The sequence below is a fragment of the Dermacentor albipictus genome, chromosome 6 (assembly GCF_038994185.2).
Source record: "Dermacentor albipictus isolate Rhodes 1998 colony chromosome 6, USDA_Dalb.pri_finalv2, whole genome shotgun sequence".
In the NCBI taxonomy this organism is placed as follows: Eukaryota; Metazoa; Arthropoda; class Arachnida; order Ixodida; family Ixodidae; genus Dermacentor; species Dermacentor albipictus.
In genome coordinates this window covers 126,532,918-126,552,288 of record NC_091826.1, presented here as the reverse complement: position 1 = coordinate 126,552,288, position 19,371 = coordinate 126,532,918, and the positions used below count along the sequence as shown (strand labels likewise).

At 46.6% G+C, this 19,371-nt stretch overlaps 2 protein-coding genes across 2 annotated transcripts in view; one reads left to right on the top strand and one right to left on the bottom strand.

The window, feature by feature from the left end:
• The window catches only part of LOC135899493 (uncharacterized), a 38,394-nt gene extending 25,914 nt beyond the window's left edge, over window positions 1-12,480 (bottom strand). The window contains exon 1 of the mRNA XM_065428766.2: window positions 12,103-12,480. The gene's annotated coding sequence lies outside the window, so the exon portion shown is untranslated. The remainder of the gene's footprint in view (window positions 1-12,102) is intronic.
• Window positions 1-19,371, top strand: part of LOC135899458 (muscle calcium channel subunit alpha-1-like) — a 934,514-nt gene that overhangs the window by 238,252 nt on the left and 676,891 nt on the right. The gene's annotated exons all lie outside the window — the stretch shown is intronic.

Genomic DNA, 19,371 nt, shown 5'->3' with positions numbered 1-19,371 from the left:
CCCAGCCTTCTCCGACGGAAGGAAGCGTGCAGGGTCACCGCGGGCCACCGTCCACGTCGTGGCTTCGAAGGAGCCGGCCGCGCCTCTCGCTTCCCACGGGAACCCCGACGCCCGGGGCAATTAGAAGACGCTCGGAGACAATGGCTTCTTCCGCGCCGCCATTTCCGCCTCCGCGTTTCGTCCGTCCGCGGACACATTCTTCTCTCGGCCGCTTCGCAGATTAAGTCAACCGGGTTCCCACAGGCCCCTGGGAGCAGTGCACGCTTTTCTTTTTTTCTTTTGCATCGCCGTTTACTTTTCTTAGTGTTTTACCCCCGGTGCGTGCAGTACACCTTGCTTCCTTTTCTTTTTATTGCTCGTCGACGTCGTTAGATGCGTGCAGAGGTACCAGGAGCGTGTGACAGGACCTCCGGAGCCTTGATGACCGTTGCAGCCTGGTCGTCTTCGTCGTCTTCGGTCGCTGCGACTTGGAAACGCTCATCGCCGCCTCGCGCAGCTCTTAACATTTATTCGCGAGGACCTTGATCCCACAGCGAGCAGCAGCGTCAAGGTCAAGACCACGTCGTCTGCCTTGTTCGCCATGGCTGCAGCGGACGCCAACAGGCTATGAATCTTCACAGCTAACCGGAAAACTGTAGACAGCTCAATGTGCACCTAAGGGTCATAATCGAGAAGCATGGTGGCGTGCGTCACGTGACGGTGATACTGAGGTACAAACCAGGAATTTTTAGAGGCGTTGACTGTTGTTCCAGTTTGTGCATCATGTAGTGTAGTCTGTCCCGTCCACACAGTTTCTTCCCGCCCTTATTTCTGCTCAACGAGACTAAGAAATGTTTACCCTGAGTGACGAAGCTATGATGATAATTGCTGTAATGTCCTGCTCACCCATAGTGCATAAGGGGTACGGCCGTTGCTTTCAGTAGCCAATTTGGCAGCGCAAAACGAAGTTCATTCCATTAGCATTCTCCAGACCCAACATAATACCTGAGGAACCGTTACAGCAAGGAGATATGATTACAAATGTGCTAACCTTGTCACGCATTTAAACACTCGCATTCAAGAAGTGCTTCTGGAGATGTTTATGGGTTGTGGCGAACAGAGGTAAAGGACAACAAAATATGGCGTTTCCTTGTGAAATCGGCTAAAAGGGAAGAAGCAATATTCTCTGGTGATCGAAGGTAGACGTGGGTTCAACTGCCTGCCAAGGCAGCCGCATTCATGCGCGTACAAAACACAAATGGACTGCTCTTTATGTAAAACAATGTCATATGGCATCGTTAGTTGGTTAATTAGTTGGTTAAAGTTGGTTAGTTAGCTGGCTAGTTAATTTTGACCAGATATCTGGTCAAAATTCACCAACTAACGCGCTTCAGTACCTCCTCTCCAAGCAAGGCTATAAATTTGGCCAATGAAAGAGCCTCAACCAGTCGGACAAATCCTCCCAGCAACACAAAGGAGGGGGAAAGATAAACGAGGAAAAGGAAATATGAGAAAAATAACAAAGATGGTCCTTTGTTTGAAAAAAATAATAGTTTTTTTAAGCAAGGAACCGTCTTTGTTATTTTTCTCCTCTTTATTCTTTCCTCATTTATCTTTCCTTCTCCCCAAGTGAAGGGTAACAAACAAGGCGCGGCTATGGTTAGCCCCCACCCGCAATCCTTCTACCCCAATCCCCTTTCTCACCTGAATTCCGCTGCGCAATTTATCCCGACGTATGTATTTCTCCCTTTTGAAAGGACCTACACCCTTGTCACCGACCACTTGCATTTGGAGACGCTCAGTGCATATTTAGCAGTTATCATAGCGTCGCAAACGCGGTAAGCAGGCACTGAAGCCCCGCAACGGGGCGTTTCCAACTCTGTTACAGCGCACCCGGCCGTGGGCACCGTATTGCGACGCCGCGCGCGATGCGTGCCCACGACTTTGAACTCGGCCCATCACTGACCGGGTGAGAACCCGCCCACTGTGCTCGTCGGTACTGGTCAGCCACTCGTGACGAAGACCGACGCTCCCGCAGCGCTACGTCGCGCAGCGCGCCAAGCGAAGCCGCGCGAACTGCGCCTCATCGCTCTCCCATGCTCAGCGCCGAGAGTCCCGTGGGAAAGGCACGCTGCGCGCATCTCTGGTGTCGCGTCCAATATTTCCCCCTCAGCCTCGCTTCCTTCTTCTGCTTCCAAGTGCAGCGCGTTTCCTTTTTTTTTTTCTTGTGCTCTCCGCTCGCGGCTAGGCGGACTGACGCAAACGTGCTGAGGTGCCGAGACATGGCTCCGCGGAATCACCTCCACGCGAAGCGCAGGCTTGGGCAGCTGCCAATCGGTGCAAGAATCGCCAACTGTCGTCGCCGGCCGAGATTGTCGGGGGCTGTCAACTTTCACACACAGATCGTGTGCTCGCGCGATTCACGAAGTTCCTTCGCGCGCTGCTTGAAGGCGGAAACGGGGGAAGACACACGCACATCTTTAATGCCGTGGCGTCGGTTTATGCATTACATAACGAGCGGATAATGTACCAGATACAGGCGGTGGGCTGATGCATACGAAAACGTCAGGTGCTCAGAAAATTTACTAACTCTTTAAATAACATTTCGTACCCAGTACGACACAACGAGGGTGGAAGCGCGACGATGAGACTCCGTCGACTGGCATGTGAGATTGCGAATGGCGAAGGGGAGCACGTGTGACGAACACTGCAGAGAACGACTGCTGTGCTGGAGCTGTGAAAAACCGCACTTCGCTCATCCAGAGATGTCCGAGTCTGTGTATTTTTCTGCTTGTTTAAGTGTATATCTCTGTGCGAAATAATACTGACATAGGAACGCTTCGGTTCACGAATAAATCGATTCGCGAACAGCAGCGTCCGCAAAATTTGACACCGGCTCCCGACTTTCATATCGGGATCACCGAGATAGTTCACGTGACGTTTGGATGATAGGGGCTATTCATTGTTGAATGAAACAGGATAACATTTTCAGCTCCAGTCAACGGGGAACTAGCAGAGAGAAGGGAACTAGGCGTCGGATTCCTGATTAATAAGAATATAGCTGGTAACATACAGGAATTCTATAGCATTAACGAGAGGGTGGCAGGTCTTGTAGTGAAACTTAATAAGAGGTACAAAATGAAGATTGTACAGGTCTACGCCCCTACATCCAGTCATGATGACCAGGAAGTCGAAAGCTTCTATGAAGACGTGGAATCGGCGATGGGTAGAGTGAAAACTAAATACACTATACTAATGGGTGACTTTAATGCGAAGGTAGGCAAAAAGCAGGCTGGAGACAAGGCAGTGGGGGAATATGGCATAGGCACTAGGAATATCAGGGGGGAGTTATTAGTAGAGTTTGCGGAACAGAATAATATGAGGATAATGAATACCTTCTTCCGCAAGCGGGATAGCCGAAAGTGGACGTGGAGGGGCCCGAACGGCGAGACTAGAAATGAAATAGCCTTCATACTCTGCGCTAACCCTGGCATCATACAAGATGTGGACGTGCTCGGCAAGCTGCGCTGCAGTGACCACAGGATGGTAAGAACTCGAATTAGCCTAGACCTGAGAAGGGAACGGAAGAAACTGGTAAATAAGAAGCCGATCAATGAGTTAGCGGTAAGAGGGAAAATAGAGGAATTCCAGATCAAGCTTCAGAACAGGTATTCGGCTTTAACTCAGGAAGAGGACCTTAGTGTTGAAGCAATGAACGACAATCTTGTGGACATCATTAAGGAGTGTGCAATGGAAGTCGGTGGTAACTCCGTTAGGCAGGATACCAGGAAACTATCGCAGGAGACGAAAGATCTCATCAAGAAACGCCAATGTATGAAAGCCTCTAACCCTACAGCTAGAATAGAACTGGCAGAACTTTCGAAGTTAATCAACAAGCGTAAGACAGCTGACATAAGGAAGTATAATATGGATAGCATTGAACATGCTCTCAGGAACGGAGGAAGCCTAAAAACAGTGAAGAAGAAACTAGGAATTGGCAAGAATCAGATGTATGCGTTAAGAGACAAAGCCGGCAATATCATTACTAATATGGATGAGATAGTACAAGTGGCTGAGGAGTTCTATAGAGATTTATACAGTACCAGTGCCACCCACGACAATAATGAAAGAGAAAATAGTCTAGAGGAATTCGAAATCCCACAGGTAACGCCGGAAGAAGTAAAGAAAGCCTTGGGAGATATGCAAAGGGGGAAGGCAGCTGGGGAGGATCAGATAACAGCAGATTTACTGAAGGATGGTGGGCAGATTGTCCTAGAGAAACTGGCCACCCTGCATACGCAATGCCTCATAACGTCGAGCGTACCGGAATCTTGGAAAAACGCTAACATAATCCTAATCCATAAGAAAGGGGACGCCAAAGACTTGAAAAATTATAGACCGATCAGCTTACTGTCCGTTGCCTACAAACTATTTACTAAGGTAATCGCAAATAGAATCAGGAACACCTTAGACTTCTGTCAAGCAAAGGACCAGGCAGGATTCCGTAAAGGCTACTCAACAATAGATCATATTCACACTATCAATCAGGTGATAGAGAAATGTGCTGAATACAGCCAACCCTTATATATAGCCTTCATTGATTACGAGAAAGCATTTGATTCTGTCGAAACCTCAGCAGTCATGGAGGCATTACGGAATCAGGGTGTAGACGAGCCATATCTAAAAATACTGAAAAATATCTACAGCGGCTCCACAGCCACCGTAGTCCTCCATAAAGAAAGCAACAAAATCCCTATAAAGAAAGGCGTCAGGCAGGGAGATACGATCTCTCCAATGCTATTCACAGCGTGTTTACAGGAGGTATTCAGAGACCTGGATTGGGAAGAAATGGGGATAAAAGTTAATGGAGAATAGCTTAGTAACTTGCGATTCGCTGATGATATTGCCTTGCTTAGTAACTCAGGGGACCAACTGGAATGCATGCTCACTGACCTGGAGAGGCAAAGCAGAAGAGTGGGTCTAAAAATTAATCTGCAGAAAACTAAAGTAATGTTTAACAGTCTCGGAAGAGAACAGCAGTTTACAATAGGCAGCGAGGCACTGGAAGTCGTAAGGGAATACATCTACTTAGGGCAGGTAGTGACTGCGGATCCGGATCATGACACAGAAATAATCAGAAGAATAAGAATGGGCTGGGGTGCGTTTGGCAGGCATTCTCAGATCATGAACAGCAGGTTGCCATTATCCCTCAAAAGAAAAGTGGATAATACCTGTGTCTTACCAGTACTCACCTACGGGGCAGAAACCTGGAGGCTTACGAAAAGGGTTCTACTCAAATTGAGGACGACGCAACGAGCTATGGAAAGAAGAATGATAGGTGTAACGTTAAGGGATAAGAAAAGAGCAGATTTGGTGAGGGAACAGACGCGAGTTAATGACATCTTAGTTGAAATCAAGAAAAAGAAATGGGCATGGGCAGGACATGTAATGAGGAGGGAAGATAACCGATGGTCATTAAGGGTTACGGACTGGATTCCAAGGGAAGGGAAGCGTAGCAGGGGACGGCAGAAAGTTAGGTGGGCGGATGAGATTAAGAAATTTGCAGGGACGGCATGGCCACAATTAGTACATGACCGGGGTTGTTGGAGAAATATGGGAGAGGCCTTTGCCCTGCAGTGGGCGTAATCAGGCTGATGATGATGATGATGACCTTAACAAGTACCACCTAAAACGGAGTGTCGAACCTGAGAGCGTCCATGGTCTCTTACTTCAGAAGGATTATGCAATGCAAGGACAAACAAGTCAAATAGGTCAGATTTTCTTTTTCTCCACAGCTGAGCCAGCAGCTAAGAAATAGAGAGAAAGGAAGCCCCGAAGCAGATTCCCACGATGTTATTAGTCAGAGTGACGCTTTCTTCAAAGGATAATTGCCTGTCCACCCCCCCCCCCCCTACCCCCAGCTACGCCCACACCACCAGAAGTGTCTGTTTATTCTCTCCCTTCATGTATTGTATATATACATAATCTTGTGTTTTAAAGCATTTTGCTGAGATCCCTAGGGTTATAACGAATGAACCACACTGACTTAGTTTGCCATTGGAAACTGCTTCGATTCACGACCAACGCAGTTTGCGATCAGAGTGACGGGATGGATTAATTTCGTGAACCTAAGCACTGCGGTATAGGATGAAGGCCTGAAGGATATGTTCTTGTTGGCTATACTACGGAAAGCATTGAAAGGTGAGGCGTTGAAGTTGGCAGACCTGAAATTTACGCGAAGCTCTTTTGTGAGTTACAGATAGCAGAGGTGTTCCGCTTCGTTACAAATATTCGGCAAGATAAGGTCCACAATCCACTCACAGCAGAAGACTGCTGCCGAGACCCGTCTTATTTCGAAAGCGAAGAAATCTAATTGTTGCTCAAGGAATGAAATCCAGCTAGCAAGAGAGTCTGTGCGCGCTGCGCAGTTGCCAAGATTTCCAACAACAACAACAACAACAACAACAACAACAACAACAACAACAACAACAACAACAACAACAACAACAACAACAACAACAACAACAACAACAACAACAACAACAACAACAACAACAACAACAACAACAACAACAACGACGACGACGACGACGACGACGACGACGACAACAACAACGACAACAACAACAACAACAACAACAACAACGACGACGACGACAACAACGACAACAACAACAACAACAACAACCACAACAACAACAACAACAACAACAACAAGAACAAAAACAAAAACAAAAGCAACGACGACGACGACGACAAAAAAAACGCCCAGCCAGATGAGCGCATACATTAGGCACATATATCACTGTACGAGCAACAACAAGGAAGGAGACATCGGTTATGCTTAAAAAGTAATTTGTAGACGCGCCTGCATAGCAGCTGTACACTTGGAAACAGAGACGATTTAACGAAGTACCACGCCAGGCGAAGCTGCATACACGCGGGGGGAAGGTTGTTTAAGGGGTGTTACGCTGCTAAGCACGAGGTCGCGGGATCGAATCCCGGCCGCGGCGGCCGCATTTACATGGGGGCGAAATGCAAAAACGCCCGTGTAGTGTGCATTGAGTGCACGTTAAAAAACCCCAGGCTGTCAAAATTAATCCGGAGTGTCCCACTACGACATGGCTCATAATCAAATCGTGGTTTTAGGATAGGATAGTTTAGGAAAGCTTATTTCGACAAAGTTAAATAGGTACAATGTTGCATACAATGCATGGTCCCTATAATCCCCTAAAACTCTTCTGCCAAGGAATGAAGTTAAAGGCGACTTCATGTCGCCTGACTGGACTACATCCCTCCACGCTGGATGCAGCAGCCAACAGCACGCGAGAACTCTGTCTAAATACATATGAACATATTATACATAGCATGTATTCGCATATATATACACTAAAGATACACACATGCAGAGCTATATACATATAGAAATACACAGTAGAAGTACGTAAACTTCTAAACATACCACACGACAAAATTTGCTCAGTTTCAAATAACTTTTAATATATAAACATTAGATTGAGCTGTTTGATATAGGCTATGACAGACGTACAACGAACATTTGCAGCTAAAGAATAAGCAAGACCGACATGAACACAATTAGCTATTTTTTATATAGGAGAAGTCATTTTAGCGTCTTTTTATATGAACGAACGGATATACAACTGTAAGCTGTTTCAACCATGTTTGGGCGTATTTTCAACAGGTCTAAGCTTGGTATTCTATTGACTGCATGCCATACGTAGTTAAGTTCTTGTCTGTATGTAACCTGCGTGCCTTAATTGATAAACGCACTCTGGACGTCTGTAGGTTTCCAGAAATGTTGAATTGTCTTTTATGCTTCTAAATATCCACGTTGCAAGACGTTCATTGAATGCCTGATATACCGTGAGGATTCTGTTGCTTAGAAAATAAGATTGGGTGTGATCATAGTAACCTAAATTTTCTGTAAACCTAATGGCAGTAGGTTATCATAAAGAAAATCATGTAGCACAATCGGCACTTAAACCATCTTGGAAGTAACATTCTTACTTTATTCAAAAGGCCTCTTGTTCTTGATAAGTTATTTCTTAGGTGGGTTATGTGCGCAGTCCAATTCAGGTGCTCATAAACGTATACACCTAAGAATTTATGCGATACACATGCTGGTGTTCCTAACTAGAACGGCAACAGAAATGACCTAATCTAAGTGAGACGGGTGTCGTCCACCATTTTATTCCAACGTCTTCCTTCTCACTTCTCCCTTAGCCCATTCCTCCGTCTTCTTTCATGCGTCCAGCGCAGACCGCTTCACTCTTCCGGATTTCTTTTAATTACACCTCCTGGGGTAATACATGAATATGTTTCCTATAGCGGCGCACTCCGTTTGGCCCGAGGCTCCAGCGTACCAGACATTCTTCAATATTCCATACTGGCATGCACTCTTAATAACTTGAAATGGTCCGCAAAATTTTGAATTTGAAGGCACAACTCCTTTCCTTCCAAGGACATAGTCTCCAGGCTGTATGTCCGGTATCTCGCTACTGTGCCTTTTATCAAAGTTTCGCTTCATGCGGCGCTTGTAGACCTCCTGTTCTTTGACAGTTTTCCTTACTTCCGCGAGTTCGAGGTTCTCTAGGAGGCCTAGCTCACGATCTGCAGGAAGTATGGGCGCTGTACCCGAAATTGCAAAATGAGCGCTGCAGCGTAAACCACTGGTGTATGATCTGTTGTGATGTTTCACAGCGGCTTCGAGACAGCACTTCCAGCCACCGGCAAAGTCTGGATACATCTTCAGATACTGTTTGATGTCTCGTATGGCACGTTACGATAGGCCGTTTGCTGCCGGATGGCATGGAGAAGAATACTTTATCGTTAGGCCGTGCTCCCGTGCCCACTTTGATAATTTGGCACTCCGGAAAGCCGGCCCGTTGTCGCAGACGAGCGTCTTTGTGTGTTTAAAACATTCAGCTTTGAGAAGATCTATTACGCTGTTTGCGTCTTCTTTGCCAGCTTTAGCCGCAATCGTCCTTGTGCACTCATCTATGGAGAACAAGAAAGCTTGCGTTCGCTTGACTCCTTCCCCCTTCTTCTTGAGCTCCGCGAAGTCCAAATGAACTACTTCGAACGCTTGAATATTCAGGGTTTGTCATAACGTCTGTCGATTGCTTGAGTTTAACTTTGTTTACCTGGCAGGGGTTGACCGGGGTTGTTGGAGAAATATGGGAGAGGCCTTTGCCCTGCAGTGGGCGTAACCAGGCTGATAATGATGATGATGATGACCTGGCAGAGGTGGCATGTGCGGATGTAATGGCTGATGTCGTTTTTCATGCCCGGCCATGTGAATCTCATGAGCAATTTCCTATAAGTGCGCCAGAAGCCATAATGTCCACCCGATCCAGGGGTGTCGTGGTATAGATGAAGAGTCCTTGGAATCATAGTTGGTGGTACGTGACACTTACCATTGATAAACTGGAGCTCTTCTGTATCTTCCCATAGCTTAATATGATTGGTTGTCTCTGGATTCTTGCTTGATTCCTGTACAAGTAATCTTGATAGTGCATCAGCGTCAGTGAGGAGTGGGCCAGGACGGTGCGAAATTACGAAATCAAATTGTTGCAGATAGTTCACCCATCTAGCAATGCGGCCTCTTGGCTGGGCCATGCTCAGAAGTTGAGTCAGTGCTTGATGGTCAGTGAAAAGTATGAATTTGGCACCTTCCAGGTAAGCACGAAAGTACTGCACAGCTTTTAAGACGGCCAGAGCTTCCTTTTCTGTGGTAGAGTAATTGATTTCGGCGGGTTTCAGGGTATAGCTGTAGTACCCCACAACGTAGTGTTTGGTTTGATCAGCTTGTTTGGAGGGCTTCTGGTATAGAATTGCACCGGTAGCATAATGTGATGCATAATGTGTTCAGCACGAAAGGCAGAGAAAAATCCGGTATTCGCAAGATGGGATCCGACGATATTAGTTTTACAAGCTCACAATAGACAGCTTCGCATTTCTCGTCCCATCGAAAAGGCACGTCTTTCTGAGTTAAACGGGTGAGGCACCTTGTTCTCAGTGCAGAGTCTTTGATAAACGCCCGGAAGTGTCCTGCAAGGCCAAGAAAAACGCGCAGGGAGTGCACATCATAAGGCTTTACCAGCTTGGAGATTCTCTCTACCGATTCTTGCTTAGCGCTTCTAGTGTGTCCATCAAACACCCTGCCAAGCAATACTACGGTATCTTGAAAGAACGCACTTTTCTTGAAGTTGACTTTGAGTTGTGCAAGACTGAGGGTATGAAGAACTTTTGAAAGATGACTACGGTGTTCTTCCTTTGTCTTTGAGTAGATGATGGTGTCGTCGATGTACACATTGCAAAATATGCCCAGGTAAGGTTTCAGAATGTGCGTCATAATCTTCTGAAACGACGCAGGGGAGTATTTTCAACCAAATGGTAGGCCGTTGTACTCAAACAAGTCAAATGGGGTTATGAACGCGGTGTTCTTCTTCGTTTCTTCACTTAGTGGAATCTGCCAAAAGCCCTTGCAGAGGCCTATTCGTGAAATACAATGGCAACCACCAGTTTCGTCAATGATGTCGTCGATTCTCGGCATCGGATAAGGTATCAATTCAGTTTGACGATTACCACTTCCGTTCGATTACCGTTCTGCCTGGTAGTCTGTGCAAAGGCGGAATGTCCCGTCTTCTTGTGGTGCAATAGTTATAGGAGAAGCAAATGGGGATACAGAAGGCCGGATGATACCTGCGTCTAACATTTCTTGCAACTCCTTTTTCAGCCACACCTTTTTATCTCTGGACATATTATAGGGGGTTCTACGAACCACTGTTTTATCTGCGAGCTCGAAAGGAACGACATGTGATTACATTGCTGGAGGGTAGCTACCCATGCATGTAAGCCCTGGGTACTTAGTCTTGATGTCTTCCTGGCGAATAATTAGCCTTGATACACTAGGTTCTTCACCAGGATCTTCTGTTCTCATCGTGTCTTCGGCCATTACCTTGTCATCCGAATAGAGGTTTATCTTAAGTTTTTTCATGTCTGGACGGGACAAAAGAAAAACGTAGGTGACATTGGGAATTGCCAATACGTCACTGGTTATAACATGTCCTTGAAATTCAATAGCCAGGGTTACTCATTCACTATGCATGGTCACCCGTCGTAGGCTTGGACACGCAATGTTCTACCAGCGTGCAGACGACTGACATCCACTCGAGTCTTGTTGATAATTGATACCGAAGCTCCACTGTCAACGAGATCCTTCACTTCAATGCCATCTACCTTAATGGGGGCGTACAATAAACTTGACGACACCAAATACACTGTCTCACTGAAGCTCTTTTTCTGGGGCTTGTGATGCATGGTAGACAGATTATGTGGAAGTAGGTTGCCATGAACTGCGGTAATTGGTTCTTCACCATCTTCACAGTCATGATTTATGCTTCCCAGGGATTTGTTTATGAAGCTGTCTTCACATTCAGTTGACGGCAACGACTCTAGATGCTCACTCAGCTTACGAGAATCAAGCTGCTCTGTTCTACCATCTGGCTGTCTTCTCGATGTAATTCTTGGCACTGAGGTCTGTAGAAAGTTCAGAAGGTCATCAAACGTTCTTGGACCTTTGAGCTGGACATGACTACGGATCTCGATACACAACGCTTGCGTTATCAAAGCTACAACAGCAGAAGACGACAGCTTCGGTTCTGCAGAATACAATAGGCGACGCTTCTCAAGACAGTACTCAAGTAGAGAGCCACCTGTATAACTGAACCGTAGTGCCGCATCCCAGCTTTCTACTGCGTTGCCTTCGAAAGCCGCTCAAGAGTTGCTATTCCACAGTTCCCAACATGTTGTTCCATGATCCATGAGTTGCACGTCATACCATTTTCTGGCTATACCACCTAAATAGTGGCGCATATTCAAGATCTTTGTGTCGTCGGAGTGCCACATATTGTTGTCACAGGCATACCCGAAAAACCACAGCCAGTAGTGTGCACTTAGCGAGTTTCCTTCAAATGCATCTGGTTCAACAATGATTCATGCTGATTGCTCGCGACTAAGCGCTTGGACGAAAGTTCTGATTATTTCGATGTGTTGTATAATGTGCCTTTGCAGTTCTATAACAATCAAGTTTAGGCTCACCTTCCCGGCAGGCGTTTCCTCTTTGAGGGTGCCACGTCGTATGGGTTCCAGAAGGAGTTCGCTCAGTGTCTGCAGTTGTAGATTCACTGTCACCGATCCTGTTTGCACGAGGGCTTGGCGGCTGATTGCAGCTTGTTGCAGCACCACGTTGATCAGTGCGGTAGAGTTAACTTCGAGAGGAAGGTTCGACGCTGACACCGTGCACATGGTATCGGGTGAACACAACAGACTCCGGTGACGCCTGGTCGACGAAAAACATCACCCGCATGGCTGGTCTTCGAACACTGTCGGCTGCGCCAAAATGTAGCGTTCCTAACTAGAACGGCAACAGAAATGACAATCTAAGTGAGACGGGTGTCGTCCGCCATTTTATTCCAACTTCTTTTTCACTTCTCCCCTAGCCCATTTCTTCGTCTTCTTTCATGCGTCCAGCGCAGACCGCTTCAACACATGCTGGTGTATCTTATGCTACGGTTGGTCCCTCTTTTTCTAAATATGACGTATTGAACCCGCTAACAAGTATCTTCACTGCAGAAGCCTATGCAGTAACTAAAACTTGACAGAGCAATTATATTCACAGACTCGTTAAGTCTTGTAAAAGCACTCATTTCTCTACAAAAGCATGCAAATCCTGTCTTCAATGAACTATACTCACTGTTATGCAATATTTATCTATCACATAGGCGTGTAGTAATATGCTGGATGCCTGGCCATAGAGGCATCGAGGGTAATGTACTAGCTGATAAAATGGCCACATCACTCACATCACTAACCATTATTCCTACGGCTGTTGCCACAAATCTGAAGCCTTTCTTACGAAAGAAACTGCGAGAACACTGACAGCGCATGTGGAACGCAGAAATAAATAATAAACTGCACGTTATAAAGCCACAGTTAGGTTTTTAGCCCGGCCCAACAAAATCATGGCGAACAGATGTCCTATTCTGCCGTCTCAGAATAAGGCACATTTTGGTACCCATAATTTTCTGCTTACTGGAAATGAACCTCCAACCTGTGGTCGATGTTGTGAGAGGCTGACCGTCCTCCACGTCCTCTCTGAGCGTCGGAAAGCCGAGCCTGAAAGAAAGAAACATTTTCCTCTTGCATATCCTTATTGCGTCCCTCTTCACCCGGCTATGTTTCTTGGCAAAGAACCGTTTTTTAACACCAAAGCAGTCCTCAATTTCTTAAAAGCTGTTGTCCTACATGTCATGAGCCCATTAAATTTATACCGCATCCCTTTTCCAGAGGATGCTGCTATGATTGTTACCTTGTATAGCACGTGCCTCCAGGCCCTTGTGTCTCAAAGGCTCTAACGAGGCAGTGGTGCTCTAGTCAATTGTAGCATCTTATATATTTTGTATATCGTATCATTATTTCGCAATGCGCCTTAATGCTCATAGTACATGTCATTTGTCATCGCCATAATCTTATTACACATAGAATTTATGCACTGTATAGCCACAATTTTTAGGCCCCTTTACAGCCACGTCACATCAACTTCATAGAAGTCAAGACTCCCCTGCAAACTCATCAACACTGGCTTGGCGCTCTTTGGCCACATCAGGCACTTGCGCCGCTAAACATCACACATTCATTCAACTTATGCGAACTACATCGTTCAATTGTGCCACTTCGGAATGCCAGCTTTGTGTAAGTATCAATTACTTTATTCTTAGCCTTAAATATATATTTGTGCTTATCAACATTAGGATTTAACGAGTTTTCAAAAAGCCACATGAATAATTCAGTTAGCCGAGCGTTTGTCATGTCGGTTACGCCTGCGACATAAGCACCATTCAAAACACATTAGTGTCATCTGCAAAGACAATATCAGGTGCGTTGGGTATCTTCTTCTTCTTCTTCAGGTGTGTTGGGTATCTTCTCTTTCTGATGACTTCGTCATCAGAAAGAGAGATACCCAACACGTGCCTAGCATTGCCTAGCATACCTAGCGTTGCCTAGCATACCTAGCATGCCTAGCATTGCCTAGCATTGCCTAGCATACGTGCCTAGCATTGATCGTTGTGGTACTCCCTATATTAAAATATCCATTTCTGATGTATTTCCCAAGATAACAAACTGTGTACGGTTTTGTAAGTAGCTCTTAACTAGGTATAGTGGAATGCAATGAATGCCATACACCTGTAATTTCAGTATTAGAATAGCATGCTATAATGAATCAAATGCCTCGCGCAAATCAAGAAATGGGCCAACCGTGTACTTTTTATTTTGTATGTTGCTAATAATTTTACATTTGATGCTTTCAAGAGCGTTTGCAGCCGATTTGCCTTTTTGAAAGCCGCACTGACGTTTTGCAATAAGACCTTTGTTTTGAAAAAGGCGGTGAGCTTGATGCGAATTTTTGAAGAAAAAAGGAAGAACAGGTATGGGCCGATAGTTAAACATTTCAATCCCCTCCTTTATATGCCGCGCAGACACGCGCTATCTTCATTTTTTGTTGTTGTTCTGGGAAACAACCGATTTGACACGTAGAAGCCTACAATACATCCAATCCGGGCGTGCGCTCAGGCGCCTTTGCTTTCTAAGGAAAAGAGGATCGCCCAGAACCTGCAAGCATATTGAGCCTTTTCAAAGCACGCGCATACACACATGCACACAAACACGCTGCACATGCGCACAAGGTGTGCACATAGAGTTTCATACATTTACTAGAGGGAACTGTGGCGCCACGGAAACTACAAACAGGGCAGTTCAGCCTACATGAGAACGGACAAGGACGGCCGCCCGTCCTTGTCCACTTTGTTCTCTGTGTCCTTTATTGATTTGCGCTAACCTACCATACTGATAGTGCAAGACCAACTAGCGCAACCGTCAGTCTTTCCGATGACATGCATGTGCGACATTAATGACATGTCATGCCATGGATGTCATAAAGTGATCGGAATAAATGCCATGGTTGTTAGGTCAAACCATGCCATGATTCCCATTAATTTCGTGACTCGCATGACAAGAACGAGATAAATGCGTGACATGCATGCACGCACAGCATGACATTACCTAGCGAACTAAATTGTTTACTAACTAGGGCCGTGACTATATGCTCGTATTCGCGATGCCCTGGTGGTCGTTGCATCGTGATTCCAGCTTCGTAATCCGAGTCTCGTGCCCGATTGTTGGGTGCCATCTGCGCTGCGTGAAAAGATCCCGGTGTCTTGGCAGCAGAGCCCCGGGTGGCGGCTGCATCCATAGAGTTTCATACAGTTACTAGAGGGAACTGTGGCGTTACTGTCCACAGGAGCTGCAAGGAGCCCGCACGGTAATGGTGGGGGGGTACATGGATTTGCCTAAAGTTTGTCCGTCTGGCTTTAATAGGATTCGCGTGACGTTGCAGTGTGGTCATGTTTATGAAAGTAGTGCGTTATAAATAATTAAATAAACATTAAAATTGTCCCAAGGCACGATTCGAGCGCAGTACCTCTAGCACAGAATCCTAATATTGAATCCATTAAGACACGGATACATGGACAAGGGTACCACTGAAACTAGCAGTGATTATACGTGCTTGCAGAGTCTAAAAAAATGAAAAAAAAGTATAAATTGCTTTGTAATTTAGGCCAACTTAGACCCAGGTAAAACTTAAAAATTATGCAGATCACATGCACAGTGGGAATCGACGTAAACGAAGCTTTCCGTGCTGGATGACTTGGTTGACGATAATTAGTGCTGAGGTTGGCGGCTAAAGCTTAATTTTTTCAACGTTTATGCTAACCCGAGAGTGGTGAGTTGATGTTAAACGCTACCTTGCGTACACCACTGCTGTTTCTCTGCCTAGTACACAGAGCACTCAGGGAGAGGTGTTTGCTTGAGGCGTTCTTGTACACTGTATTTTATAACCTATGAGAGGGTTGAGCATTGTCATTGCCTCACATGGCACATTGCACTGTGTCACAAGTATTCAACTTCAAATGGAATATGGGGCCGTACGTGCCAAAACCACACTCGGATTATGAGGCATGCCGTGGTGGCATATTCCGGATTAATTTTAACACGATCGGTTGGGCAACCGCCCCAACAGCATGTGGCGGTTGCGCGCGGTCGCCCGGCCCTATGTTCAGACCGATCTGCGTTCGGGCCAGAGTCTAGGTACCTGGGCGGTTTGTAGCTTTGTGCGTGCTGTGTGTTCTCGGTGCTCACGTTGAATAGACAGCACGAATGTCACTTCGCTCGCTGCCGCCGCCACGTTTCCTCACGCCAGTGTTCAGACAGCAGGAATGTGTCCCGGACGAGGACTAATTTTTTACAGCGAAGCTGTTTGTGGCGAGCTTCTGCTGGATCTCGTCTCCGTGGACAAAAACCAACAATTTTTCATACGTGGGCTGATCCCGAAGATAGTGCAACTCCGGGTCGACCTGCGGCGGAGGTGAAGCAGGCGTTGAGCACTACCCATCCGTGGGCCGATGCCGAAGATAGTGCAATATAGGGCCGACCCGCGGCGGAAGTGCAGTTAGCCATGAAGGGGCCCACATTCACAGCTTCTCTGGTCATCCTTCTTCACAGAGTGGTAGGGCGCTAAATTTTTTCTTCAACTGGAGGCTTTTCTTTCGAGGAACCCGCATGGGTTTCCCTTGTAGCAATTTCTACGATCGGGTGGACGTTAACTCTAGCTTTAACATGCTGTCATCGGCAGGAAAAATCTGTTCCGTGCCGCCAGCGGGAAATGGCGTGGCGCCATCTGGTGAGCAAAAAAAAAGAAGCAATTTCGCGCTCTCGGTGGCGTCTCAGGCCCAGCCAGGCCCAGCAGCGTCAAAACAAATATACGATCTCACTAACACCGACAAAACTACGCCAACACTACTTCCTGAGCGTAAGATGAGACGAAGGGATGGCTGATTTTGTAATATATTTAGCTGTAACGCCAGAGAGCAAACTGCACGAAGGAATTAATATCGAAGCGGGCGGACGAGGGTTTACTCGTTGTTTCCATGTTGTTGCGCAATCGCGCTTCCCCTGGCAGAAATCGCTGCGTGGACTTCCGGGCGACAAGATAAGTTTTCTGGCATGGCCGGAAACCGGCAACGTGACAAGCGACAGCGGCGTGTCGATCTCCGCGACTGCAAAACTGGTAGCTCGTCGCTGTCGCTTGTCGCTATTGCTCGAAAATTGCCGCCATTGCTCGAAAATGCTCTTGCTCGTGGAAGCCAGCGCTTTGAGACGCTTGACTCGTTATGCTCGACGCACAACAATTCACTTAAACAAAAAGTCCCAGTTTCGCGACAATCTGCGATAGCAGATTACTAGATAGCTGTACGAATTAAGGATAGTAGTTTTATCGGTCCGTATAAACTTGTAAACGTTAGCTTACTAACTAAATTAACAATGATAGAATATGTAAGCGCAGCTGAACGAGGACGTAAAAAGAGACGCACAGATAGAGCGCTGTCTCTGTGTGTCTGTTTCTTTCTACGTCACCATGGGTGGATTCAAACCAACTAGCCCGCCAGCACGTTTTAACTAAATGAACAAGCACGGTGCCACACGCGCACAGATAACCATGAACACATCTCGCTCGATGAGCGCGGAAATTCGCCGTCAGAATGCTGGAGTGAGGAATCACGGTAGCAGCAGCGAGCGAACTGATCTTCGTGCATCTGTCGCTTTAACGCGAACGAAACGTCGAAAGCACAGCGCATACGAAGCTACCGGCACTACGCGCACTCTGCAAACATCGCAGATCGCCTTGAAGATCAGGTCCACGTGGGCGCGCACTTGGGCTACGTCGGAGATCACTTACGGCGATACGGCGTAGGTGATCGGGTAAGGTCAGATAAGATCGTAAGATACGGGTAAGATACGGTGCCCGCACGGCCGCGCCGTGGGCAGTAAAGGAAAAACACTAATACCTAATAGGTAGAAAGTTAGCAACTGTTTAATCGCAGGTTTTGCAAACTGTTCGACAACTTTCTAACTGCAATTTTTTGCCTAACTTCGCTGCTTCAGATGTTGGTTAATTAATCTTGACTAATTCATCAATTAAGCATAATAAATAATAGTGTGACATACTCCATACAATAGTCAGCAACATGCAGTTGGTAGCGTCGTATTATAGTGCAACGTCATATTTTTAAACTCTGGCTAAAGTTAGCTGGGACACCCTATACAAGCCTAGCTCCCGGTTGTGCGATGAAAACGCCGCTGCTCATAAATCGCTCATTTTCGCGGGTACTTTTAGCGTCTTAACGATAATGTCACTGCGAAATAGAGTTGGTTCTTTCTGTGGGCACCGAAGAGCAAGCCAGGCCAGCCGCCTCGCACGCCAATCGCTGCGCGCTGCCACTCTGCGAAACCAACTATGGCCTCCGAGATGCATCACGGCGCTACGCGCGCGGGCTTAAATCTCGGAGGCCATTAACCAACTGTGCTCACTCGGCGACCCATCGGCAGCGTGTTCCCGATGACGTACACACCGCTCTCTTTATATTGAAGGGGTGCGCGTCGCTCGCACCAGCCCCGTGTTAGCGTTAGCAGTCTCCTAAGTCACGTTTGGCAAGCAGTGGCAGTTTTAGAATGCAGATACTGCTGCACACGTTCAATTTCAAGGGTACTCTTCGACAAGCCGGAGGTCCATGTCATGTACGAAAACGAGAACGATGTGATGCCGTCTTCAATCATTCTTGCCACAATGAAAAATGCACGCGGCTGCCGCGGCAGAGGCCAGGCACAAGCCCGGAAATGAAACTCACTTTCTGACCATATATTCTTGCACGCAGAGCGCTGGAGCTTCGTTTGTTGTGCGACAGGTAGCGTTCACTATTCCGCAAGTCCAGATATAAAAAGCGGGATATAAGAAGGAAGCAGAAGCATGTGCTTGCTGCGGTAGAGGTATGACGAAAAAAACGATGGAACATGTGTTATTAGAATGTGAAGATATCCACCCGGCCTTCGATGCAGGCTCCTCGGGCCTCCTCGAAACCCTTGAGTTCAGCGAGAGCAGGGCGGAAAGTAAACATGTCCGCAATATAGATTAGTAAGAGGCGATTGGACGTCTGGTGGTTGAAAAGTAGGGAGACCACAAACAAGAGAGGCGCACAACAGAGTTCCCGATAGTGACTAAGAAAGTTTGATGCGGGAAATCCTTTGCGTATGTATCTGTATATTTTTGTTAGAGGTAGACAGGACATTAGACAAAATAAGAACAAGAGCTTGGTGGCACAAACCACTACCCTGTTTCGAAGAGGACGCTCCTAGCATCCATCTATCGCTCCAAAGAGCTCAAGCTATTGATCGTCGCTGTTGTACACTTTGGGT